General features: G+C 43.3%; 1 long non-coding RNA gene across 5 annotated transcripts in view; it reads left to right on the top strand.

Annotated features, from left to right (window-relative positions):
- LOC138807629 (uncharacterized) overlaps window positions 1–14,119 on the top strand; it is a 33,461-nt gene extending 19,342 nt beyond the window's left edge. For 2 of the 5 annotated variants that reach the window (XR_011366218.1, XR_011366215.1), the window contains 3 exons: window positions 1,915–2,077; window positions 3,201–3,285; window positions 12,315–14,119. This is a non-coding gene — a long non-coding RNA (uncharacterized lncRNA). Of the gene's footprint in view, window positions 1–790; window positions 1,389–1,914; window positions 2,078–3,200; window positions 3,286–12,314 lie in introns of those variants that run through there. The other 3 variants (XR_011366216.1, XR_011366217.1, XR_011366219.1) reach the window with 3 other exon arrangements.
- The last annotated feature ends 12,530 nt before the right edge of the window (window positions 14,120–26,649 follow it).

Genomic DNA, 26,649 nt, shown 5'->3' with positions numbered 1-26,649 from the left:
CTCTTTGTAGCTTTGTATGTCCCTCCCCCACAGTATAACCCTGCTTTTACTATATTTGATGTCAGTATAACTTGTGTAGGAGATGGGAAAAAACAAGTCGTTTAAGGATACAGGTAGACCTGTTGCAACAATGAGAAGTACAAATTGTCATGTCGAAAATGAGCTTTACAATGTTGGTGGGGGGGCTAGCGGGGAGGATTGGGTGGGCAGATGGGGGGGAGGCTGGGAAGGGATGTTAAGTGTAAACAAAGGAGGAGGCTGCAATGCTTGATAAGAAATGTACACATTAACCTGCCCATGTAATTGTAACCCCTCTGTACAGTGTGTTCACAAAAAAATAAAAATAAAATAAAATAAATAAATAAGGAAAAAAAAGAAAGTTGAGAGCCAAGGTTCAAAGCCATTCTAGGCATGAAAATCAATGAGACGTTTTTCACCAATTAACCAGCAACAGGTAGGAAGCAGTAGAGCTCTACCCTTGAGTAAAACTCAAGTTTTAGCCCAGGAGTAGCATAAATGAAAAGAATTCTCATTTACTTTCCTGCCCAGGCTGGATTCAAACCACAAATGCTCAGATTTCAGCTATTTGAGCAGGTAGGATTATAGGTGTGAACCATATTTTTAAAATCTTGAATTGGCTCTAATATTTTTGTCCTTCTTTTCATTAATTTATTATTCTTTTTCACTTTTTCATAAGTTTGGGTCATCCAGCTTATTATTAGGGCTGGCCACTGTTTCTGAGGTTTTTGTTTTGAAGTTTTTTTTTGTGGATTTTTGTCCCAACCTGCAGGACGTCAATGAGGGCGATGAACCTAAACGAGAAGGAATGAAGGGACAAGAGACATGAAGAATGACAGCAAGACAGGGATTCTGATCAAGCTGCAAATTTTTATTTTTCACACAGGGGTATTTATATGCTTGGAATAAGGAAGCTTTTAAATTGGCCATTAAGGAAGCTTTTTCATTGGCCATAGCAGCTGCAGGATGTTTGCGTAGGGCAGGGTGAAAGGGTGGTCATTAGCAGCTGCAGGATGTTTGCATAAGGCAGGATGAAAGGGTCGGATTTCTGAGAGTGGTTCTGTAAACTCAGCCACAAGATGTTCCAGTGAGATAGTCAAGCCTATCTTCATGTTGAGAGACTCCTTTTGGATCTCAACAGATTTTTTTTTTTTGAGCTTGTTATAGTACTTGAACTCCAGGCCTGGTCATTATTCCTAATTTTTTCTCAAGACTAGTAGGCTTCCCACCTCAAGACAGTTCAAATTGTGGCTCTTTATGTATTTTTCTTTCTTTCTGCATTTATTTTAGGTGATGCTCTTATGGTTTGTACTCAGGACTTGGGCATTTTTTTTGAGTTTTTGTTGTTGCTGTATTTTTTTTTTCTTCATTGCTGGTCCTAGGGCTTGAACATAGGGCCTTAGCTTTTGCTAGTCATAAAATCAGGGCAGAGCCACTGTGTCTGAGGTTTTTCCCTTTTCTTTCTCAAGACTAGCAGTGTCTATGGCTTGAGCCACAGATAAAGTTCTGGCTTTATTTATTTATTTATTTATTTTCATTTTTGTTGCTAGGGCTTCAACTCATGACATGGCCACTCTCCTGAGGCTTGAAGTCAGGGCAGGGCCATTGTGAATGAAGCATTTTTTGTATTGTTTATTCTCAAGGTTAGCATACTTTAACAGCTTGAGCAACAGCTGCATGAATGGCTTTGTTTATATAATGTTCTCTACCACCCCCACCAGGCAAAAGTTGTAAAGTTCATTTTTGAAATAATTTCTTGTACATCTCATTGTTGCAATAGGTCTAGCTGTAACCCTATTTAAACAATTTGTTTTTTCCCTTCACCTTCACAAATTACCCCAACATCAAATACAGTGAAAATGTGGGAGTTATTTATTTATTTGGTTCTGGTCCTAGGGCTGGAACACAGGGAGTGGTGACTCTTCCTAAACCTGAAATCAAGGCAAGGTCACTGTGCTGGAGTCTCTCTCCCGTGTCCTGAGCAAGGCTGGCAGGCTCCAAAACTTAAGCCACATTTCAACATCTGGCTTTGTAAAACAAATTTGGTGATTCATAAGGGGTAAGTTTCTTATGGAGGAGCTGGGAAGTGGCTCAGTGGTAAAGTACTTGCCTTGAGCTGAAGAGCTAAGGGACACCATCCAGAGCTGGAGTTCATGCCCCACAACCCACAAAAACGAAAAAAGAAAAGAAAAAAAAAGCTGAGTGCCAGTGGCTTACACCTGTAATCCTAGCTACTCAGGAGGGTGAGATCTGAGGATTGCAGTTCAAAGCCAGACTGGGAAGGAAAGTCCATGAGACAATTATCTCCACTAAATCACCAGAAAACCAGAAGTGGCCCTGTGGCTCAAGTGGTAGAGCACTAGCCTTGAGCTGAAGAGCTTAGGGACAGTGTGCACGCCGAGTTCAAGCCCCATGACCAACCAAAAAAAAAGAAAGATTCTCATGGGAAGACAGGGACATTAGCCAGGTTCTAAAATCAGAGTATGGTGATTCGAAGCCAGCCAGGGCAGGAAAGTTTTTGAGACTCTCATCTCCAATTAATCACCAAGAGCATGGAAGTAGAATAGTTCTAGTCTTGTGCAAAACAGCACAAGTTCAGTCCCCAGGACTAGCACACATAAAACCTAGTGTCATGGAGCTTCCTGCCCAGGTTGACTATGAACCACAATCCTAAAATTTCAGCTTCCAAAGTAGCTAGGATTATAGGCATGAGCCACTACTTAAAAATATTTCATTGACTTCTCTCTTCTTCTTTTGCCTTCTTATTATATTGTTCATTTCGTGTGTGTGTGTGTGTGTGTGTGTGTGTGTGTGTGTGTGTGTGTGTGTGTGTGTGTGTGTGTGTGTGTGTGTGTGTGTGTGTGTGTGTGTGTGTCCTGGTGCTTGTTCTAGACCTTGAACTCTGGAGCCTAGCCACAGTCTCTGAATTTGTTTTACTTTTATTTTTAATGCTGTTTCTAGGCTTTGTATTCAGGGCCTAGTCCCTGTCCCTGAGTCATTCTTTTGTTGCTGGTGGTGGTGGTCCTAGGGCTTGAACATAGGGCCTGGTCACTTCCTGGGTTTGAAACCAGGGCAGGTCCACTGTGTATGAGGGTTTTTGTTGTTCGTTTTCCCTCAAAGCAAGCAGTCTCTGTGGCTTGAGCCACACAGATCAACTTCTGGCTTCTTTTACTTTTTGGCAGTTCATGGAAGATAAAAATCTCATAGAATATAAGAGTACTGTATCAGCAACTGAAATCTGAGGATTGGGGTTGAAAGCCCGGGCAGGTAAGTCCGTAAAACTTATCTCCATTTCATCCCCCAAAGAAAGGAAGTGGTAGAATGCTACCTTTAAGAAAAAAGAATTTCTATTTCAAGCCCTGGGTTCAAGACCCCTACCTGATACATACTCACAAACTCCTAAGGGACTTTTCTGCCTGGGATGCCTTGGAACCCAGATCTTCAAATTCTGTCTTTTGTGTAGCTTGAGCTCCAGGTGTAAACCACCAATTCTCTTGGCTTTTGTGCTCATCTTCCACTCTGATTTTTATTTGTGTTTTGTATTTAATTGATTAATTATTAGTAGTCCTACCCTATGTATCTGGGCCTGGTCACTGTTATTTTGCTTTTTCATTCAAGGCTGTTGCTTTACCACTTGAACCACAGCTCTACTTCTGGCATTTTTAGTGGTTAGTTGGAGATTAGAGCCTCATGGAATTTCCTGCCCAGGTGGGCTTTTAACCACCATCCTGAGATTTCATGCTCCTAACTGGGATTACATGTCAGCCACCAAAAAGTGCCTGGCTCACTCAATTTTAATATTCTTTTTTTTTTGTGGTTGGTCATGGGGCTTGAACTCTGGGTCTGGGCTCTGTCCCTCAGCTCTTCAGTTCAAAGCTAGCGCTCGACCACTTGAGCCACAGAGCCACTTCCAGCTTTTTTCTTTTTTGCTATATGGTGCTGAGGAATCAAACCCAGGGCCTCATGCATGCAAAGCAAGAGCTCTACCACTGAGCCAACTTCCCAGCCCTCAATTTTAATATTCTTAATAGGCTCTTACAGTCTTTTTATTCACATGATGATGATGATGATGATGATGATGATGATGATGATGATGATGATGATGATGTGCTGGTCATAGGTTTGAAATCAGGGCATGGGTGCTGTCCATGATCTTCCAGTTGAGCCTCAGCTCAAGTCCTGGACTTTTCTTTATTTCTTTTTGCTTCTTTCTTGGTGGTTAATTTGAGAGAATTGTCTCATAAAAAACCTTGGCACTACTCAGAAGGTTGAAATCTGAGGATTGTGTTTTCAAGCCAGTCCTGACAAGAAAGTCCAAAACACCCTTTTCTTTTTCTTTTTGTTGTTGTTGTTGTAATGACAAAGGTGAGGTGCAGTGGAGTTGCAGTTTCATTAACAGGTAAAAAGGATGTTTGTTTTTGAGCAATAGCCTCCCAAAGTACACTGCCTCCTGACTAGGGATGGTCCACTGATGGTTAGAATGACTTGTCTTCCTTCTATGACCCTATTACCCTGGTAACCGATTGTTTACAAAGATGTGATCCTGACACCTTAGCAACATGAGAAGGGACAATATCATTCCTAGGTTGGGATGAAAACCAAGTGGATCCCCCCATTTGGTGTGCTGCCTCGCTCTGGGGGGCCAGGATGATAGTGCACCCTTCTGTGAAGAAGGAAAATGACTTGAACAATTCTGTACTCTTTGTTCATTTCTGACAGATGAGGGCTGTGGATAAATTCATGGACTCACCTAGGGACAAGCAGGGAATTTTCTAGGATCTCCATTGTGTCTAGGAAGGAAGGGCCTCAGGTTTTGCTGCAGAGAGATGCATCCTACAGTGCGGTTGCAGCAGCCCTGGCTTGCTCCAATGCCAGTGATTTCACAGATCAGCAATATACCTGGACCCAGGAAATGTCACCTTATGCAGATGAAATAACTCTCAGGACATCTGTCCTGATGACCATGGAAGCCTATGCCAGTGCAAGCGTTGGTGACACAATTCTGCTCATGTGGCTGGGAGTATGGAAGTGGCACAGGTGTGGATTTGAGGTGTTGGATAGCACACGTGGTGTATGCTTTCTGCTCTGCCCACCACATGAGTAAAGGCAATGCTGGATTCTGTCTGAATTTAACTGGGGTCTGAGGGACTGTGGATTTTCTGGGATGCCAAAACTCCCAGGGGGACATAGGTTGAGCTGGACTAGGTGAAAGGGAGTGAAGGAAACCTCCAGAAAGAAGGAAGTCTTGATTCTCTTTAAAAGTTCCTTTAATGCTTAAATTTTAATGAAAACGGGAAATAAATGGAAAAAGTGATTCTAGATCTCAGTTTCCTGAATAGCTAGCATAACAGGTGTGACACTAGTACCCAACTCACTCTTTTGTATCTATTGAGTTTATTAGGTTCTAGACACTGTAGCAAGGAAAAAAAGAAAAGCTTTGTTTTGAAGGTCTATGCCTTTGTGTGTGGGGTTGGGAGAGGGTAGGGAATGTATACACATAAATATGTTTAAATATATGATGGAAAAAATATATTGAGTGATGTGCTAGGGAGGAATGTTAGCAATTTGCAGTGATGTATGAGTTCAGAAAAGCCTCATGTGGTAAAGTGACTTAGAAGAGATCAAGGCAACTCATCCAGGCCCCAGAATCAGGTAGAGTCATGAGCTCGAAGTATGAGCACCTACACCTGGGTCCCCTCCCATTTCTGGAGTTCCCTCCATACAACTGGCCCCTCCCTCTCTCTGCCCAGACCCACCTGGACTCCCATCTACCTCACTTCCTTTTCCCTCAGATCCTCCTGCTACCAGGATAGTGATGGAGGTCATGTGCTCCCTCTTGGGGGAAATATCGCTTCTCTAATAAACCTTGTAATAATCTTTCTCCTTTGCCTTCCTGCTTCTGCATGGTCCCCTTGCATGGATTTTTGTCTAATCCTCTTACATTGGTCGCCCCTGTGGGGATAGGCTCCCCAGTGGGTTTGATCCTCCCTCCACTTCGGAAAGAGGTTCAACCAGCTTCCCTGGGACCTATGCTGAGATCCTATACGCCAGCCACCAGAGGACCACCAAGGTAACTTTCTCCTGACTGAGCGCTCTACCAGCCCATCCAACACTGCTAATTAAGTCCCACTCCAGGGTAAGTGAAAAGTTTATCTGAGGTCTGCGTTTCTGATTCTGATATCTCAGTGGTAAGGGTACCTGGGCCTCTGTGACTTACCGAGCCCCCCTTCCCCTCATCAGAGCCAAACCTTGGCCCAAGGACCCCTCCTCCATGGCCTAAGGAATGCAAATGGACAAACATGAAGACATTCTCCACTGGCAGGGCCACCACCCCCTTTAGGAGCCAACCTGTACTGTGGAGAACACTCTAATATAGGCCCATGGCATCAGGTCCGTTACCATGGGAAGGACACTAAATTTCTTTACATTAAGGCCACCTGGGCCTTGGAGGGCTTCTGAGCCCCTTCAATCAAATTTTGCCCCAAATTTAAAACTCCACTTCTGCGAGTGCTTGGGCAGATAGCTCTGGCTCTCTCTCTCTCCCTCTCTCCCTCTCTTCCTCTCTCCCTCTCCCTCTTTCCCTCTCCCTTGCAACTGAAGGTAAAAGTATGGATGAGTTTAAGTTTAAACTCCTCCTCTGTGTACTGCTTTTGCAGTTTCCCCTCCTCTGCAGTCTCCCCTGTGAGGCCCTCCCCTCTTTTGCGGCCTCCCCCACAAGGCACCCTCACTTCTTTGCCCTTCCCCACGAGGCACCCTCACTTCTGCGGCCTCCCAGTGAGGTATACTCCTTTTTGCAGCCTCTTCTGTGAGGCCCCCACCCCTGAAGGACTTCATCTGTGAGGTCCCCACTGCTCTGCGGGACCCCTCCTCTGCCTTTGTAGTGGGGGTGGAAGCTGAAGCTCCAGTTTTGCCAGAAACAATGCATAAAGCATAAAGTGACTCCATTTAGGGTATCATCTCTTATTCTTTTCCATGGTTTTCCATGGTCAGGACTGACTTTGTCCTGGCCATTGTCTCAACATCCATTGCTGGGATAGCTTGTCCCGGTTGGCATTTACGGTTTGGACTCAAGGCCTGGGCACTGTCACTGAGTCCTTCTGTTCCAGGCTAATGCTCTACTACTTAGAGTCACAATGCCACTTTCAGCCTTTGGCTGGATAGTCCTGGTTCTGTGCTGATTAGTAGGGAGATGGAGTTTTAGAAGGATTTTTTTTGTGCCCAAGATGGCTTTGAACTTTCTTACAAAAGCTCTTTTTATTTCCAGCTAAAGCAACAAGGAGATCAATGAGATGGAGGTTACCTATAACTTGTTAGCAATTGACTAACAATTACTTGTCAGAGATTTTTAAAAGAAAGCCCAGTAGATGCTTTTAACCTGAGACTGATTGGCACTCTAAGTACAGCCCACTGCCTCTGGGTAGCCTGTTTAAAGTGGCTTATAGACAACATTTAACCTATAACAAATGTACAGGCCTTTTCTTGGGCTACAGCAGCATAGCCTGTTTAACACCCTGGTTTATAAAAGCATTTTCTGTCTGGCAGAGGAATGCCTACCTATGTAGGCCTTTAGACAGATCTCAATAGGAACATAATCTCAGCTTTACAAGCTTTTCAACAGATGAATTTAACCAGCTCAAAAGTTACTGCCAATTAGGACTTTGAGCAGATACAGGGGTTTTGGGATTTACATTCTACAATCTTAGCTTTTACTACCCACTATCACAGATCTCTGGAAAGTTTTGCCCAGTTACACCAACATGGGTGATAGGAATGTTTAAAAACTTATCTTTCCATGACTTTCTGGCTTGATCAATTTTTTGGAAGACAAAGCTCAAGTAACTCAGGACCTGATACCACTTTTGTCATCCAAACATTTGTTTGTAATTGCCTCTGAATGTTTTAACATTGTCAGGGTCCCTGGAGTGCCTTTCTTATGTTGGGATAAATACATCTTTGGCACTTTCCTTGGTCAGTCGCTGGACTTGAACTCAGGGTTTGAGTGCTGTCCCTCAGCTCTCCAGCTCAGGACTAGCACTTGGCCACTTTAAACTCCAAAACAACTCAGCTTTGAGCACTCTGTTGGCAGATTAGAGATGACAATCTCACAGGGACTTTAGTTTGCCTGTGCCTGGACTGGCTTCGAATGACAGATCAATGAGTTGTTTTGTTTTTTTTTTACAAACAGTCACTTTTACTCCAACTAAAAGCAACAAAGATGGTCATTGGAAGTAGTTTTATAAGCATGGTTTTACTTATTAAATTACATTTGACAAACTTGTCCTATCTTTTACTGTGGGCCTTCCGGCAACTGTTACAAAAAACTTTAGGGGCAAACCTGAATAATCCTATTTTTTTTTTTTTTACTTTGAAATAAACCTTTAGGAAAATTTTATCTTTTAAACTTGTCTGGGAGGTCAGCCACTCCCCACAACTTCTCAAATTTTTACAAGGGGGATGTCATTTTAAATCCTTTTTGTGAAGTTATGTTAATTTGCATTTAAATGCATCATTGAAACACTGGGCTGTATATTCTTTGCCTGTAGGCTGTCCTGTGGGCAGTGAATAGAAAGAGTGGCCATATTTTTTTTCTGCAGTCTGAGTTACCTTTAGGAATTTACCTCCAATTGTAAAATAGTATAGAAATCAATTTCTATCCTTTGCTCATACACCCTGTATGGTCTAACTTCTGGCGATTAACATTTACAGAACCAAATATCTAATGTGGCTTGTGTTTTACCCTTAATTAACAGGCTTTTGGTCATGTGAGATGAAGCAAGGCCAGAGTCTGAGAGAGACTGTGGCATCTCCCAGCATGTATGGACTGTTGCACCTCCTGTTGGTAACCTGCAATATTTCTACATATACTGGTTAGAGACCTGGTTTACATTGGCTTTTGCAGGCTGGTGCCACTGGTTTAGGCAGCTGTGCCTGGGCATAGTCACTCTGCTCCCTTGATCTTAATTGAAGATGATCGGCACACAGGGGAGAAAACAGAGAATGAAACCCTTAGCTTTAGTTTACTAGCCATGGTCAGTGTACAATAGTTAACTCTTAGCATAGATGGACATAGGAATGACATAATTCACAGCCAACTTAGTTACCAATTTCATTTACTTTGTAAAGGACATTGTCTTTTTTAAGTCCTTTTCCAAGGTCTTTTAAAACTGCCTGTTTTTTCTTTGGCTTAGTCAGGTCACAACGTTTTAAAGCAATTTAGATTAATTCACAGCTTCCATTGACAAAGATTTTTAGTAGGCAGAGTAACCTTGAAACCATAATCACTTACATATAGTCAAATAAGACACAGACAGACATGTTTGTGCACAGATTATAGAGCATGCTTAGATTTTAAAATAGACTTTTAAAGTTTTGAAATTTTAGTGGAACTACTTTTCTAATTATGAAGGAACCATGTGGTCAGTTTAAAATACAAAACTTTGCCAACAAGAAACCAAATGAACAGGAGGCAATAGGAACATACACTTGGCCTAGCATAATGGCACCACAGGACAGGGGAGGGGGAAGGGGTAGTACCAAGCTGAAGTACCAAGATGCCAATTTGGCACATCCACCACTTGCTCAGTGCTAGAGAGAAGATTAATACACTTTTGGTAATATCCAAACTTGTTGGCCTTTATTTCGGTGAGTTTAGACTTAAACTCACCCATTTTCTATCTAATGAGTAGAAACAAGCAATTACTGGTTACATTCTTCCAGGGCTTAACCAACGCGTTTAGCATATGAAATACTTGTGAAAGAGGTTACAAGCAGGTAATTTTGGCAAGAGGGAGAGTTTAAGGGGAGGGGGAGAGAGAGAGAGAGAGCTACTTGCTCAAGCACTCTCAGAAGTGGAGTTTTAAATCTGGGCCAAATTTAACTGATGGGGAACCAACAGCCCTCCAAGGCCAGGTGGCCTTAATGTAAAGAAATTTAGTGTCCTTCCCATGGTAAGTGACCTGAAGCCATTTGCCTACAGTAGAGTGTCCTCTACAGTGCAGGTTGGCTCCTGAATAGGTGGTGGCCCCACCAGTGGAGACTGTCCTTATGTTGGTCCAAGGTGGGTCCTTGGGCCATGGTAGGCCCCTAGTGGCTAATTCTAGCACTTGGCCAAGTTTTTGGTCAGATGGTGAGGGTGGGGCTCAGTTAGCCCAGAAAGGCTCAGGTGGCCTTACCACTGATATTGGAATCAGAAACCCCGATTTCGGACAAACTTGTCACTTACCCTGGAGTGGGAATTAATTAGTGGGGCTGGATGGGCTGGTAGAGCGCTCAGTCAGGAGGAAGTTACCTTGATGGTCCTCTGGTGACTGGAGTGAAGGATCTCAGAATAGGTCCCAGGGAAGCTGGTTGAACTCCCTTCTGAGGTGCAGGGGGAGCAAATGCACTGGGGAACCTATCCCAGTATGGAGCCACCAATGAAAGAGGATCAGACACATCCATCCTATGGGACCATGCAGAGGCAGGCAGGCAAAGGAGAAAGATTACAAGGTTTATTAGAGGAGCCATATTTCCCCCAAGAGGGAGCACATGACCTCCATCACCATCCTGGTAGCAGAAGTATCTGAGAGAAAAGGAAGTGAGGTAGATAGGAGTTCTGGTGGGTCTGGGTGGAGAGAGGGAGAGGCCAGTTGTATGGAGGGAACTCCAGAAATGGGAGGGGGCCCAGATGTGGGTGGAGCTGAGGACCAAAGGTGAGCAATCTACAAACTGCAGTTCAAAGCCAGTCCAGGCAGAGAAAGATTATCATCTCTAACTAGCCAGCAGAGTGCCAAAAAAGTGGGCAGAGTTGCTTTGGAGTCCGAAGTGGCAAAGCACAATCCTTGCACTGGAGAGCTGAAAAACAGCACTCAGGCACTAAGTTCAAGTCCAGTGACCAAGGGAAATGTCAAGGTTGCATTTACCCTAACATAGAAAGAGGCACTGCTGGGACTTTGGCAATAATGTTTGGCTCTTCTAAAATTGATCAGAGCTGGAGGTCATGGCAAGCTAGTTTATAAGCATGCATAACTGGGCAAAAACTTGTCAACCATTTGTAATAGTTGGCTGTAAAAGGCTGAGGTTGTGAAATGTGGGGAATAGCTTAAATCCAAACTGCTCTGTATGTGCTTAAGACCCTAATTGGCAGTAAATTCTGGGCTGACACTAACCAAATAAATTTGTTTAAGAATAAAATATGAAATTGTTAGGACCAGATCGAAAGTAAACAGATAGGGTATTAATTAGAACAAGGAAGGAGAAAATTCAAATTTAACTGAGACAAATAAGTCCCAGGTAAGCAGAGAAACATTGGTATAAACACCAAAATAAAACAAAATTGTGGTCTGATAATTACTAAAAAGATCATTTATATCAGGATTTAGACCAAATGTTAAATTTTCAAAGATAAGGGCTTAAGTAGAGAGTTAAGCACCAGGAGCTACACTAAACATCTGTATGCCAAAGGATGGGCTGTCCCACCTAGGCTATTTGAGGAGCTAAACAATGCTTTCGCCCATTTGGGGAGGTAATGTTTTCCTAGGATTTCAAGGTAAGACTTGTCCCACCTCCAGGCCTTGAAGCTGGGTACAATGCCCCCATCTCCAGCCTAGATACCAGGATGTCTACAGGCAGTTGTTTGGACTCAACCACCCTATTTGCCTTAATGCAATTTGTAATCACTAACTGTTAGTTCTGCTTTTATAACTTGTTTGTCAATTACAAAACTGCCACTGAACACCTACAAGTGGAACTTCTTATGGATCTTACCTTTAAACATCCTAGACTATTTAAATCTTTTACAAACCAAAGTACTAAACAGGCTATGCTGCTATAGCCACCCCCCCCAACAGGGTCCATACAGCTATTAAAAGTTAAAAAATTATGTCTAAACTCTAGTTTGGAATAAAATGTAATTAGTAAAAAGTTGTCACCTTGACAAACTACCCCACACCATATTATAAAAGCCAGTGTACAACCAGAAAAATATTAGGGGAGTTTACTAAAGTTAGTCCCTAGGAAAACTTCTTTAATCAACCTGTGTAGACTAATGCCAACTGTTTACACACCCATAAAACATTTAAGCTTCAATTATAAAAAAAAAAAAAAAACGAAAAAGGGGAATCCCCAAGGGAAACTTTTGCCTTCACCTTATTTAAATTTTTAAAATTTCACTCAAAGTGATCCTTTCACTAAAGCTGAAAAGCATTTTATCCCTCTAGCACCACCTCACTATCTATTCCCATATGGTTTAAAAAATTTAATCAATGAAGACTAAGAGTAATGCCCCATAAGGGAAAACAGTGTTTCTATCATTCCAGATGGATCCACTGGCAACATCTGGGTCCCTTTTTGACTCATCCGACCTCCAGAGAAGCAAAAACAACACAACACAACCCTGAGGAAGAAGATCTAGTACGCAGCTTCGCAGACCTAAGCTTTAAGTCCCGAGGAAGCCATCATCCTTATCTTAAGAAAACCAGCTTGACCCCACCAACATGGGGTCAGAATAAGGTGTTGACACAAGACCGAAGCCACCCTGGTCAGTACAAAAACCCCTAGAATACCTGAATATCTGTTTTGGCCGTGATTGCACTGCTTGTGAATACATCTGCAGTGAACATGCATATTGGGCCTATGTCCCTCACCCACCATTGTTAAAATTAGTGGATTAGCTAGACCAAGGTCCGGTGGCGTATACAAATGACAGCACGTATTTTCCGCCACCATGGGATCATGCAGACCCTACTCATCCAGGTGAGGAAGGAATACCTTATATTATTTCCTTAGGATTTGAGTCTTTACCACTGTGTTTAGGGACATCACCTTGCTTACCAACCAGAAGACAGGTATGGGCATACATCTTGCCTGATGATAAGATCAACAATCATATGGGGCTATTCAGAACAAGTTCCTTAAATTTTATTGGTCAGGATCATTCTTATACAAATAAGACTGGGCAACCACCTAACCTAGTATGCCAGGACATTAATTATTGAATTGGGTTTATGTTTCTATTCAGTGGTCTCAGTGTCAAAACCCTAGAGGAAAGATTATACAGCATAATGATAACATCTCATTTATAGATTGAGGTCCTCATGGATGTTTCATTGCCAATTATTCTGAAAAGCATGTTGGTGATTGGTATACTAATAATTCTTCTGACGGTGACGTCTATACAATGGAGTTATAAATCATGTAGAACCCATTGGCTTGCTCACCTGACATGATGGAGGCCTTGTGCCTCGTAGGCCACATATAAATTTCAGGGGACACTTAGGGCCTGAGCAGTGGCATTTATAAAACTTGCCACCCAATTTTATACAACTCAGAATTGGATTGGTCACTTTACTAGGGCCCATGAGGCAAATTATACATTTTACAGGAACCATTCTTCTACTGTACAGGGTTGTATTAAACTTTCCTATGTACTAGCCCACAGGGACAGTGTCAATCAATGAGAACCCACGCAGCCAGGACTCTTTACATGCTTAAATCATACTATTTCTTTTAATATGCCTTCTCAGTCTCTCCTGATATTAAGATCTCGCTTAGGGGTCTGGGTGCCTGTTAACCTCACCCGACCTTGGCAGGAGAGCCCCACTGTTGGTTTGTTGAAAGGAGTCTTCCAGCAACTGCTGAAGAGAACTAGGAGATTCCTGGGTCTGAGTGTAGCTGTGATCCTTGAAATGATTGCTATCACCATGACTGCTGCGACTGCTGGAGTGGCCCTGCATTCCTCCATCCAAACCAAGGACTTTGTAGAGAAGTGGCTGGACTGTCACCAGCTATGGACTCATCAGCACAATATTAAACAGGACATTGATTCCCGTCTGAACACACTGCAACACAGGGTGCAGTGGATGGGAGACTAGATAATTGATCTGCAGAAACAGCTAACCTTCAAGTGTGATTAGAGCTCAATAAACTGTGCATCACTCCTACTTGATTCAACACTTCTAACATTACTTGGCAGGGACTTCACTACCACCTGCCAGTCTTGCAAGGAAATTTGACTTGGGACATCCACTAGTTACAGCAGGAAGTCATTGAGACTTTCTTGGCACAACTCCCTGGGGTGGGATATGAAGGTCTGGCTGAGGGAATTGCATCTGTGCTAAACCAATTGGACCCTTGTACCTGGTGGCACAGTTTTAAACATAGTGTTTCTACAGATCGATTGCATTATGTCTTGTCAAGATATTGCTGTCTACATTCCAAAATAGTTTCTGCAAATCCCTCCTGCAAAGGATCTCTTGCTTACAGTTGTACTTAAAAAACAAAAAAGGGGGGAGATGTCAGAGGCATCGACTGGCATAACCCCATTTGTTGCTGTTTCCACAGTGGGATCTGGGGACACGATGTGTGGTATAGGCAAGAAGGGACTACACCATGTGGGTATAGACAAAATTTATTGAAACATCACATGCTTATATACAGCACACAAGCAGGAGAAGTAAATCTTCAGTCAGGGGCAGAGAGTTAAACAGTTTTATGGGAGCACAGGCAATGAGAGTTTAAACAGAAAAAGCTAATCCTTGTCAACAAATGTGGAGCAGTTCCACTAATCAAGGTTGTAAAAGTAGGTAAAGCACAGGTGATTACACATAGGGGGAGTCTCCAGGCATTGTTCTACGTGGTTAAGTAGATGAAGCAGGAATGGTACTTTGAGCAAACCATTACCTGAGTCTTGCACCGGGGGCAGAACCTTTGCCCAGCATGGAGGAAGGGGTGTCCCTTCCTCCCCGAGAAGAATTGGAAGTGGTCCTGTGGCTCAGGTGGTAGGGCACTTGCTTTCAGCTGAAAAGCTGAGGGACAGCGCCCAGGCCCAGAGTTCAAGCCCCACGACCAACAAAAATAAATAAATTGGAAGGAAAGAATGCATGCCTGCATGCACCCTCAGGGCACACAGGTGCTCAGATGGGGTTTTGTAGGCCTATGCCTCCAACACCCATCTGAACCCCTCTCCTTTTGCTCCAGATCCAGCTCCCAGATCTTAGGCCGATTGGGTGGAAGGGGGTTGTGTCAATCCTGGAGTTTTTCTCCGCCTCTGGCTGTGCCTGAGCAGCTGCAGGAGCCCTGGCCCATGCTGCACGAGGCAGCAACAACTGCTGCAGTCGCTGCTGCAAGTTTGGCCATTTGGCTCCACTCCTGCCTGGTTGCCCTGACACTGGAGGAGTCTCGCTGGCTCCTTTGCTGTTTCACACTGCACCTCCAGCCTAGGGATGAGCCCAGGAAGCTCGGCGCTGGAGCCTTTGAGGCCTGAGGTCATCCACTGGAGGGATTTGGAGGGGCTTCCCTGACTGCAGGGTCTGGCCTGAGGAGCCTGTGCCCCAGCCATGGCTGCTTGCTGCTTCTCACTGTTGCTCAGAAGAAGCGGCGGTGGCGGCGCTGGCCTGTAGCCGGCTTGCTTGCTCCCTCCGAGGCTCTTACAGTAGTGTTACTGGCAGAACAATATCCCAACTGCTCTAGTACTATTTTATTGTATTTTAAAAATAAAAGACTTCATGGGCCCCATAAGTGCTTTATAAAATATGACTGGCAGCCGCTATTTAAATAAATGTGAGAATTCAGGAGGTTTTTTTTTTTATCTTCCTAAGTGATTTTTTTTGTCTGTCTTGGGACTTGAACTCTGGGCCTGGGTGCTGCTGTCCCTTAGCTCTTCAGCTTAGGTTTTTTGGTGGTTTATTGGAGATAAGAGTCTCATGGTCTTTCCTGCACTGGTTGGCTTTGAACCAGATCTCAGCTTCCTGAGTGGCTAGGATTACAGGCAGGAGCCACTTGCGCCCAGCTCTAAGTGATCATTTTAAAGGCTAAGCATGATAGATCACTCCTGTAGTACCATCGACTTGGGAGGCATAGATTGAGAGGACTGCAATCCAAGACCAACCCAGGCAAAAAGTGAGATCTGATCACAATCATCAAGCTGGGCTGATTCCAATAATCTCAGCTAGATGGGAGGCTGGTCCTGGGATGGGAAGAAAACAGGATGCCCTAACTTAAAAACTAAAGTACAAAAAGGCCGTGGTGTGGATTAAGAGTTAAACACCTGCCTAAGCATGAAATCCTTTGTATAAACCCTAGTACTGAGAAAAGGAGGGAGGGAGGAAAGCAGGAAGGGATATAGGGGAGGGAGAGAGATGTTATTTCATTAATTTTACATTTTTCCTAACACCATTCATTTTGAGTTTCTTTTGCTCAAGACTAGCACTCTGCCACTCAAGCCTCAGTACCACTTCCAGCCTTTTCTCTTTATGTGGTACTGAGGAACCAAACCCAGGACTTCATGTAGGTGCTAGGCCAGCACTTTATTACTAAGCCACATTCCCAGTCCTTCTTTTATTTTGTAAGATGAGGTTTGGTTTTGTGTTCTTCTCTTGGCATGGAACTTAGGCTAGTCTCGACCTAACTTCTGACTCAGCCTCCTAAATTCAGAGATTGCAAACATAGACCACCATGCTCAGCTCAGGATTCCTTTGAGAGAATCATCTTTTCAGAGACAGAGTTATTCTGTCTTCCTTGGATTGGATGGCCTTTTGCTTTTGGCATTGTGTTAATCCCATTTCTTGTCCTGATATATTTCTCCTCTTAGATCAATAGAAAAATTTCAGGTTCCCAACTTGAAGCCTATTGGTGTCATCCAATAATATCACAAAACTTGTGAAAACCATTACCTGGCATCATGGGCATGCCAGCCAGCTAAAACTCAGCTATCAGATGGGCTTGGGCTCCAACAATGCAGGCATTTCTCTGCATAATCTGAAAACTGTCATAGATAATGTTGGTTTATCCCATCCTGTTTTCAGCTGCTTGCCATTCTGAGCTTTATATGTTTTTGCATTCTTTTATTTATTTATTTATTTATTTTGAGTCATGGGCCTTGATCTCTGGGCTTGGCTTGGGTGATGTCCCTGAGCTTTTCAACTCAAGGCTAGCACTCTATGACTTGAGCCACAGAGCCACTTCTGGTTTTCTGCTGGTTTATTGGAGATAGGAGTCTCACGGACTTTCCACCCTGGGCTGGCTTTGAACCACGATCCTCAGATCTCAGACTTCTAAGTAGCTAGGATTACAGGTGTGAGCCACCTGTACCCGGCCCTGACTGAATCTTGAAAAGAGAAGACAGGAATAGGTCAAGAGACACACAGTATCAAAAAGGGGATGGGAGGGATCGAGAGTCCTGACTGAGCAGTGGATCCATATAAAGTCTGATCAGACTTACTCCAAACATGAAGGAACATCTTCAGTCTGGATGTGGGATGCCTATAAACATTGTCAGGGACATGAAATGAGCAGGGTTGGGATGAGGGTTTTAGAGAGCACTGTGGGATGAAGTGTCATTAAAAACTCTCAGCTCTGGGGCTGGGAAGTTGGCTCAGTGGTAGAGCGCTTGCCTTGCATGCCTGAGGCCCTGGGTTCGATTCTTCAGCACCACATAAGCAAAATAGAATAAGCCGGAAGTGGCGCTCTGGCTCAAGTGGTAGAGCACTAGCCTTGAGCTGAAGAGCTGAGGGACAGGGCACAGGCCCAGAGTTCAGGCCCCACAACCGGACCCTCCCCCCCCCAAAAAAAACCCTCTCAGTTCTGACAGCACAGATCAGGTGTATGTCTTGGGAGTCCCCTGTTGTGCCGTGGTAATGCTCTTCCTGTGTATGTCTGCCTAGAGGGGGAGGTGTTTGCTCCTTATTTGTCATTAATTCTAGAGGACAGAGGAGCCCCATGAGTCCAGTAAACAGATGCTTTCTGGCAGCTTCTCACAGTGTTTCCTCCAGGCAGCACCAGGCTCTTTACTTGCTCTGATGAGGCAGCTGCATATGGGTCTGCAGGAATTTCTTGTCAAGAAATTAGAGAGTCATTCATTCATTACTCTAGAACAAAGAATGGCAATGCCTAACTATAGGTTGCTTTGTTATTCCAATGTGTGTGCTACTGGCACTGGCTTGTCTCTTCAGTCTGCACAGGCTCAGGACAATACTATAGTCAGCTCTGACACACCAACTTACACCCAGTCACTACTCAGAATGTGATGTCAAAGCTACGGTAATAGATGACAAGGCTGTTTAAGTCAGAATAATATCACAGCAGAATGCACTATGATATCTTTTTGCTCCTCTGATTTAACAGCTTCTAAGCTAGTGTTTCCTGGCTTTCTATCCTTGTGGCCTAGTATGAGAGCCATCTAGGTTGATGCAATGCATCAGCCAGGAGAAGGGTGTCTATAGTCAGAGTATGACACAAAAAATAGCATCTGTGGTGGAGGTTAGACTTGGTGTTGGATTATAATTAAGCACTTGCTGCAAAGCTGGGAACCATGGAAATGGACTGCCATTGTGAAATGGACATGGGATAATTTAGGAGACAACAAGGATCTGAGTAGCTCTCACCTGTAATCCTAGCTACTCAGGATGCTGTGATCTGAGTACTGAGGTTCAGAGACAACCTAGGCACAAATATCAGATAGTTACTTTCTTCCAATTAACTAGCAAAAACTGGAACTAGAGCTGTGGCTGAAGTACTTACTAGCCATAAGAAAAAGAGCTAAGGGTCAGCACTGAGCACATGCTAGCATGAAAAAAATGAGAAAGATTTAAGAAGGGAAATTACAAGAAACTTACTGTGAACAATTAGACCTCTAATTATCTTTCTTTTTATTAGCAAGTATTGGTTGTACAAGAAGGAGGTTGTGAAGTTCCCATACATGTATACAATGTATCACAGTCATACCCCCTCCATAACCTACCCAGTCTTATTTCCAGTTAACACGAAAAAGCCAGAAGCAGTGAGGTAGCTCAAGTGGAAGGGTCCCAGCCTTGAGCAAAAAACTGAAATGACATTACCAGGTCCTGAGTTGAAGCCCTAGTACAAGGACCACCACACCCAACAAAAATAAAACATTCCATGGGAATGAATGTAGATCTTATAACATACAACTACAGAAAATAGTAATGTCTGGCATTGAGCTTCCTTAAATTATAAATAACATGAGGAAACTGTTAGGTTTTTAAAAAGAGGTAGCCGAGTAAGAACTGCACCAGCACGCACGTGGTATTCAGGTAAGGGGTAGTAGACCTGCTGGGACCAGGCAAGGTTGGCACTCCACGTGGCTGGGAAAGGCCTGGGAATGAGAGAGAGTTGGGAAAAGACGAAAGAGAGAGAGAAAAGAGCCAGAAAAGAGCAGAGAGAGGGGTAAGAACAGTAGCACTCACGTGGTATTCAGGTTAAGGGGTAGACCTGCTGGGACCAGGCAAGGTTGGCAATCCACGTGGCTGGGAAAGAGAGAGAGAGCAAGAAAAGAGCAGCAAGAGGAAGAGAAGAAGAGCAAGAGCAAGAGCAAGAGCAAGAGAGCGTCTGGGCCTGGGTTAGGCCTTATGTAGGGTATGGGCGGGGAAAGGTGTGGCCACATCAAATTCAGATGTGACCTCAGCGGATGCAGATGTGACCTCTTCCAGGTATCCCAGTTGCCTAGGTAACGCAGGTACTGGGTGGAGACTTTGCTGCGAGGAGGGTGGAGTCTGCTGGCCATCCAGGAGCGGACCTTACATTCCAGCCTTTTAATAATCATGAAATAGGGCGAGGATTCTCTCTGGCTACTTCCTGCTGACAAGGGGCGTCGACAATAGGGGTAAAAGGCTGGAATTTGGTCTCATCCCAGAGAAGGCAGTGAGCAGCAGCTGTCCCTTGGTGGCGTGAGTCCTTAGATGAAATCTGGAGAAGTCTCATGAGCATTGAGGGGCTGGAAAAAAATACTAGAGAGCAAATAAATGGCAAGGGGAAGGACTTGGGCTGAAAATGTTGTTAGAAATGTCCCTAGTTACTTCTGACATCTGGCGACTAGGTAGAGAAGTCAAGTGACAAAGGCAAGAATATAAATTCCTGTTCAGTTAATAGGTAGACAGGTATAGACACTGGCTGGGTAGGCTTCTTACTTCTACTGACCTCCAGGCTCAGGTTAATTTTGAAAGGGCAGGCACAAAGTAGGTGATGTGACATCATCTCCTCTTACTCCTTTCCACGTTCCCTTGTTCCCCAGACTGGCTGAGTCTAGGTGCTCGTTGCTGGGATGGCTTGTCCCAGTTGGTATTCAAGATTTGAACTCAAGGCCTGGGCACTGTCCCTGAGCACTTCTGCTCAAGGCTAGCACTGAACCACTTTGAGTTATAGTACCACTAGTATTCAAGGAGGTTTGAACTCAAGGCCTGGGCACTGTCCCTGAGCACTTCTGCTCAAGGCTAGCAGGGAACCACTTTGAGTTATAGTACCACTTGCAGAGTTTAGCTGGGAGACGGAGTCTTAGGAATTTTTTAGCCCAAGCTGGCTTTGAACTGAAATCTTTGCCACAAAAGCCCTTTATTATTTCCAATTAAAGCAACAAGGATTTCAAGTAGAATAAGTAGAGCTTACCTGGTTCTTATCAAGAATTGCCAACAAATATTCTGAAATGACAAAACTCATTAGATGTGATGAGAATTTTAGCACAGATATACCCAGTATTTTATTTTATTTTATTTTAATTTTATTTTATTTGAGAACATACTGTACAGAGGGGCGACAATTACATGGGCAGGATAATGCATACATTTCTTACCAAGCATTGCAGCCTCCTCCTTTGTTTACCCTTCACCTCCCTTCCCAGCCTCCCCCCTCCCCCCACCCAATTATACCCCCCTCCCCCCCACACCGACATTGTAAAGTTGGTTTTGACATGACATTTTATACCCAGTATTTTAGAACCACGTAGTCAGTAGTAGAATACACAACACAAAACAAAAAAGGCAAAACTTAAAACCTAAAATTTCGACAACATTTAGACATCTTTGCTAACAAAGCATATCAGCTGGTTGGGCCTCCATTACCAGGGCCTGTGAAAAGAGCAACTTGTTAGCAAGGCACCTTAGAATAGATGGAGTAGTAAACTTAGTGGAAGGTGAAGGGTCAGATGGGGCCAAACCCTTAAGCCACCACATGGCCAAGATGGCGAATTCAAGATGGCGAATCTCTGAAAGAATGCAAAGAAAGCCTGAATAGATTAAGCCTACATTGGCTAGCGTTTGAGAGGGAACCTAGAGGGGGGGGGGGGGTCCCTGGGACCCAGCCTGCGTCGCACTCTTCAAGACACAGGCCAAAAAGTTATAAAAAAAAAAAAAAGGGTAGAAAGTTGCCCATGAATGGCAGAGAGAGAGCAAAGAGAGCCCGAAAGTAAACAGACTTCTGATCATTTACAATTGCAGTAGCAAAAACTGTGTACTTCTGAGAACGGCATAAAAATGAGGCTCTCTGGCTTTCCAGGGAGTGCAGGAGACATTTCAAAGGGGCTTCACGGCTTGGGCGTGATTCACAGCACCCGATTAATGAGTAGGAGAGTCAGTCTGGTGAGTGAGGGAGAGCTGACCAGGCAGAAGCGGCGTCCCGACATCCCCCAGAGCCCTCTAGAGAGAGCAACAGAGAACCGTAGAGAGTAGCTCCACTCACCAGAGTAGAGAAGTGGTGTGGACGTGGATGTGAAGGCAGCAATGGTATCAATGCATTGATTCCGCCGCAGACAGACGGGTTTGCAAAAGGCCATCAGAGCAAAAAGGGAAGAACAAAAAAAATGAAAAAAGAGGCAAAAAACAGAGAAATCCCAGCTATCCTGACTATAAGCCTTTATCTGAGTCACGGTACCATTTATGTTAGGTTTCTAAAAAGAGGTAAGCCGAGTAAGAACAGCACCAGCACGCACGTGGTATATAGTAGTAGCCCTGCTGGGACCAGGCAAGGTTGGCACTCCACGTGGCTGGGAAAGGCCTGGGAATGAGAGAGAGCTGGGAAGAGAGGAAAGAGAGAGAGAAAAGAGCCAGAAAAGAGCAGAGAGAGGGGTAAGAACAGGAGCACTCACGTGGTATTCAGGTTAAGGGGTAGACCTGCTGGGACCAGGCAAGGTTGGCACTCCACGTGGCTGGGAAAGAGAGAGAGCAAGAAAAGAGCAAGAGCAAGAGCAAGAGCAGGAGCAGGAGCAGGAGCAGGAGCAGGAGCAGGAGCAGGAGCAGGAGCAGGAGCAGGAGCAGGAGCAGGAGCAGGAGCAGGAGCAAGAGAGCGTCTGGGCCTGGGTTAGGCCTTATGTAGGGTATGGGCGGGGAAAGGTGTGGCCACATCAAATTCAGATGTGACCTCAGTGGATGCAGATGTGACCCCTTCCAGGTATCCTAGTTGCCTAGGTAACGCAGGTACTGGGTGGAGACTTTGCTGCGAGGAGGGTGGAGTCCGCTGGCCATCCAGGAGCGGACCTTACAGAAACAAAGGTCCAAAGTCTTTTTGAATAGCATTTTATTTTCTGAGGATAACAGAATAAGAAGGCATTGTTATTGTCTGTTCTGTCACATGGTGTTAGATATAAGTATGGGATACTCTGCAGGAAGAACCTCTGTGCAACTTCTGAGGAAACAGAAGTTGGCTGTTCTTTTAAGGGTGAAGGAAATACTTTGTATCTTTTGATGGCTGTGAATCTATGGGAAATCATCAACCTATTAAAAAAACTAGATATAGTTATAGAATTATATCATCTTATAATAAGAAAGGTCATTAAAGGCACTTTAAAACTAAACAAAGAGGGGCTGGGAAGGTGTCTGAATGGTAGAGTGCTTGCCTCACATGCATGAGGCCCTGGGTTCAATTCCTCAGAACCACATAAGCAGAAAAGCAGAAAGTGGTACTGTGGCTCAAGTGGTAGAGCACTAGCCTTGAGCTGAAAAGCTGAGGGACAGCTCCCAGGCCATTTGTTCAGACCCCATGGCCAACAAAATACATACATACATACATACATACATACATACATACATACATACATACATACTTACATAAACTAAGAATAAGAACTTTAAAAGAGTAAATTAATAGAAATTGAATCTAACTTAAATAGAATCTACAAATTTATACTGTTAAATTCATTGAGTACTTAAACAAATGGGGAAATTCAATTCTTTTTGTTAGATTGTTAACTGAAGAATATAATTTGAGTGAGGGAATTTTGTGTAGATGCCTATTACATATCATCTAATAGAAATGCCATGTAAGCCAGAACACATAAGCCTCCCACAGGACATAGTGCTGTCTGAAAATGAACTCATGGAAAAATGGTACAAAACCTCGTTCAGAAGTCACACTAAAATTTTTCTGTGTATATGCTGATCCTGGGGTTACAACTGAGGGCTTGGGTGCTGTCTTTGAGCTAATTTTGCTCAAGACTAGTGCTGTGCCACTTGAGTCACAGCACCACTTCCAGGAGTGTTTTAGTAGTTTTTTGGAGATGAGTCTCATGGACTTTCTTTCATGGGCTGGCTTCAAACATTGGTCCTCAGATCTCCACCTCCTGAGCAGCTAAGGCTATAGGCATGATCCAGCAGTGCTGGGCTCCCAACTGACAATTTTCTCTCAAGAAATATCACTTCACACTGAAATAGTGAATCCAAATAGCTCATAATGGAACAAGGAATAATATTTCCAGAGCAACCTGTAGTGGATCTATTCGCATATACTGTGACAGATACCAAATGTTCCCATATCAAATCTACCCTAACCATTTTTCTCTCATAGACCCTTCTTAAAGCAATTTCAGCAGGTTTTGTTAGTTTGTTTTGTGCTTATTCTAGGTCTTGAACTCGGGGCCTGAGTACCATATCTATGCTCCTTTTGCTTAATCTTAGCATGCTACCACATGAGCTACAATCCATTTCCTTTCTTTTGGTAGTTTTTTGGAGATAAGACTCACTGACTTTTCCTGCTTACAACCTTCTGAATAGATAGGATTAAAGTTGTGAGCCACTTTCCCCCACCTTCATTGTTTACTTTTGTAGGAGCACATAAAGTACTTCGACCACATTTGTCCATTTGCCCTTCCCCTCAATGCTACCCCCACCAAAAACCTTATAATAGCTTTCTTAATCCCTTGATTAAAGTAAACTAAGCAAAGAGATAATTAAAAATGATATGGTATATCTTAGGTTGCCTTGATCTTAGCAGAATATCACTTCAAGTTAAAAACTGATTAACAAAAATTAAAGAAAAATACCGAGGAGACTCAAAATTGAACAAAGTAAATCCTAATCTTCAAGTTTCAGGTCTCCAAGTAAAAGGAAAGCAGAAACTGTTGTTGGGAGTTCCAGGTAACCAGTGAGGCTTGATAGTCAAAAGTGATGTGTGATCCTGAAGTCTGAGGGGAGTATGAGCAGTACTAATGTATAAGTGTTTAAAATCCCTCACTTCAATGGTTATGCTGGGGTGAAGTTGAGAATGTCCTTGTTCAAGGTTTTGGGTATCATCATATTTATGACTTCATGAAATCCCTTAACATCATGATGCCTCTTCCTGAAAATTCATTGAGCAATCCTAGCTACTCAGAAGGCTGAGATCTGAGCATCATGGTTCAGTTATCTCCAATTAATCACCAAAAAGATGGAAGTGGAGCTGCAGCTCAAGTGGAAAATCACTAACCTTGAGGGGGAAAAAGAGCAAACAAGAACAGATTCTAAGCCCTGATTTCAAGCCCTAGGAGTGGGGATGGGGGGAGTTTGATTGAGAAGGAAGACAAAAGACAGTCAAAGCCAAGAGTAAAGTAGGTCCTAAGAGTTCAGAGATTACAACCTAGAATGCCTTTAACCAAGGATGCTTGTCTTAGTTGGGTTTTTCTTATTGTGATTTTTTATAGGCAAACAGCATTGAATTGGAGAAAAAAATGGCTTTCTCAACCTAAACAAAATGTCAAAATGAAGAAAAAGCCTATCTTGTGCAAGCCTATAAGGCAGGAGTTACTTGAGGGGAATGAAGAAAGCCTAAAGAAGAGCTCAGCATCCCAGAGAATGGTGTGTCAGACCAGGAAGGCAAAGAGGAGGACCAGGAGCTAGAATCATCATGTGACCTCAATTCTGTGGATATGTGCAGAGTCATGTGTTCACTCACTAACTCTTAGGATTTTGTCATGGCTAGGACACTAAACTTGCTCCTTACTCAAATTTTCCCTTTCATCTGCTTGATCTCAAAACTTCTTAACTTGGGCGGCATTTTTTGTGCTTTTGAAAATTTTATTATTTCTCAAAAACAGCCTTTGAAGTGTTAAAAGGATATCTGGGTGAATAAAGTGGAAATATTCGAGTTTTGTTAAAAAAAATGAATGAACTGAGGCAGTTGGAAGACCATGGGAAGAGGTGTAATAAGAATAGTCTCTTCCGTGGGAAAAGTCCTAGCAGTTTTACCTTCAGCTCCATCTATAAGAAACCATTAACATTCTCTATTAGTAGAGTTATTATTTGTATAATTAAATTTGTAATTGGCACTTGATGATCCAAATATTAAGTACCATGTCCCCTGAGCAAAGTTTAGGTTGTCTGATATAAAGTTGAAGAGCCTACAAGTTTAAATTTTTCTTTAATATAATAAGTAACAGACTATTTTTCAAAATCTACTTGGTATGGCGAACTTGAATTGCTAGGCCTGGTAATACTTTTCATTGTAGGAACAACTAGTTTTTCTACATAGCTCTTACCCTATTCCCTGATGCCCTACTCTGCTTTGTTAGCCTTGTCCAATACTTTGGGATGTAGTCCTTTGGTTTATTTTTATCATTCTAAAGCTAGTCTCTATCATCATAGATATGTCAGAATTGGCATGTTGGTATAAATATCTGGGAATAAATCTATTTCTTCCACTGTTCTCCCCACAGATATCTTTAGGTAGAAAAATGTTGTTTCCTGCTCTTTGCCTTAGCACCATCTTCCTAGAAAAAACAGCACCATGAGAGCCAAGTAGAGGAAGCGAATGCGCAGGCTGAAGGGCAAAAGAAGAAAGATGAGGCAGAGGTCTAAGTAAACCAGTCTGTGCACCCATCGAGGCCAGAGGAGCAGGACGAATAAGGAATGCCATAGGCTGGGATGCTGAGATGTTGGACTGCATGCCGCTGTGATTTCCCAGTGGATCCAGAACTTCCATTGCCAAGATCATCTCTGAAAGACACACCTTGCTCATAACCAAGCATCCCCTGATGGTCCTGTGCCCCGGACCTGTGACATTCTGGACTAGTTCTGTTCATAGTTGTGGCCAAGTGTGACACATGTACAATAAACCATCTCTTTTGCTGTTGCAAGAAAAAAAGGAAAGAAAAATGTTGTTTCCTTATTGAAAATTCACCCATTTCAAATATTTTGTGGAAGTTTCTTTTTTGTTTATTGTTTTTTGTTTTTTGGATTTTGTTTTTTGTTTTGTCAGTCATGGGACTTTAATTCTGGGCCTAAGCACCGTCCCTCGTTCTTCAGCTCAAGGTTAGCACTCTACCACTTGAGCCATAGTGCCACTTCTGGTTTTCTGAGTAGTTTATTGAGATAAGAGTCTCAGGGACTTTCCTGCCTGGGCTGGCTTTGAACCATGATCCTCAGATCTCAACCTCTTGAGTAGCTAGGATTGCAGGCTTGAGCCACTGGTATCTGGCTGGAAGATTTTTATATGTGGATTTATGGAGGGGTGTATTTGTTTTCTACTTTTCAAACCATTATTTAATGACCATTCTTTTGGTATTGAGCAATTTTATTATTTTAATTTGGGGCATTGCTTTATTTTGTTTTGTTTTTACACATAATGGTATTTGAAATCAGGGTCTCATACTCACCTTACTTGAACCACTGCTCAAGTCCA

Source organism: Dipodomys merriami, unplaced genomic scaffold (genome assembly GCF_024711535.1).
Source record: "Dipodomys merriami isolate MVZ:Mamm:240054 unplaced genomic scaffold, mDipMer1.0.p SCAF_423, whole genome shotgun sequence".
Taxonomy (NCBI): domain Eukaryota; kingdom Metazoa; phylum Chordata; class Mammalia; order Rodentia; family Heteromyidae; genus Dipodomys; species Dipodomys merriami.
The sequence above is the reverse complement of the archived record's forward strand: the minus strand, read 5'-3'. Positions and strand labels throughout refer to the sequence as shown.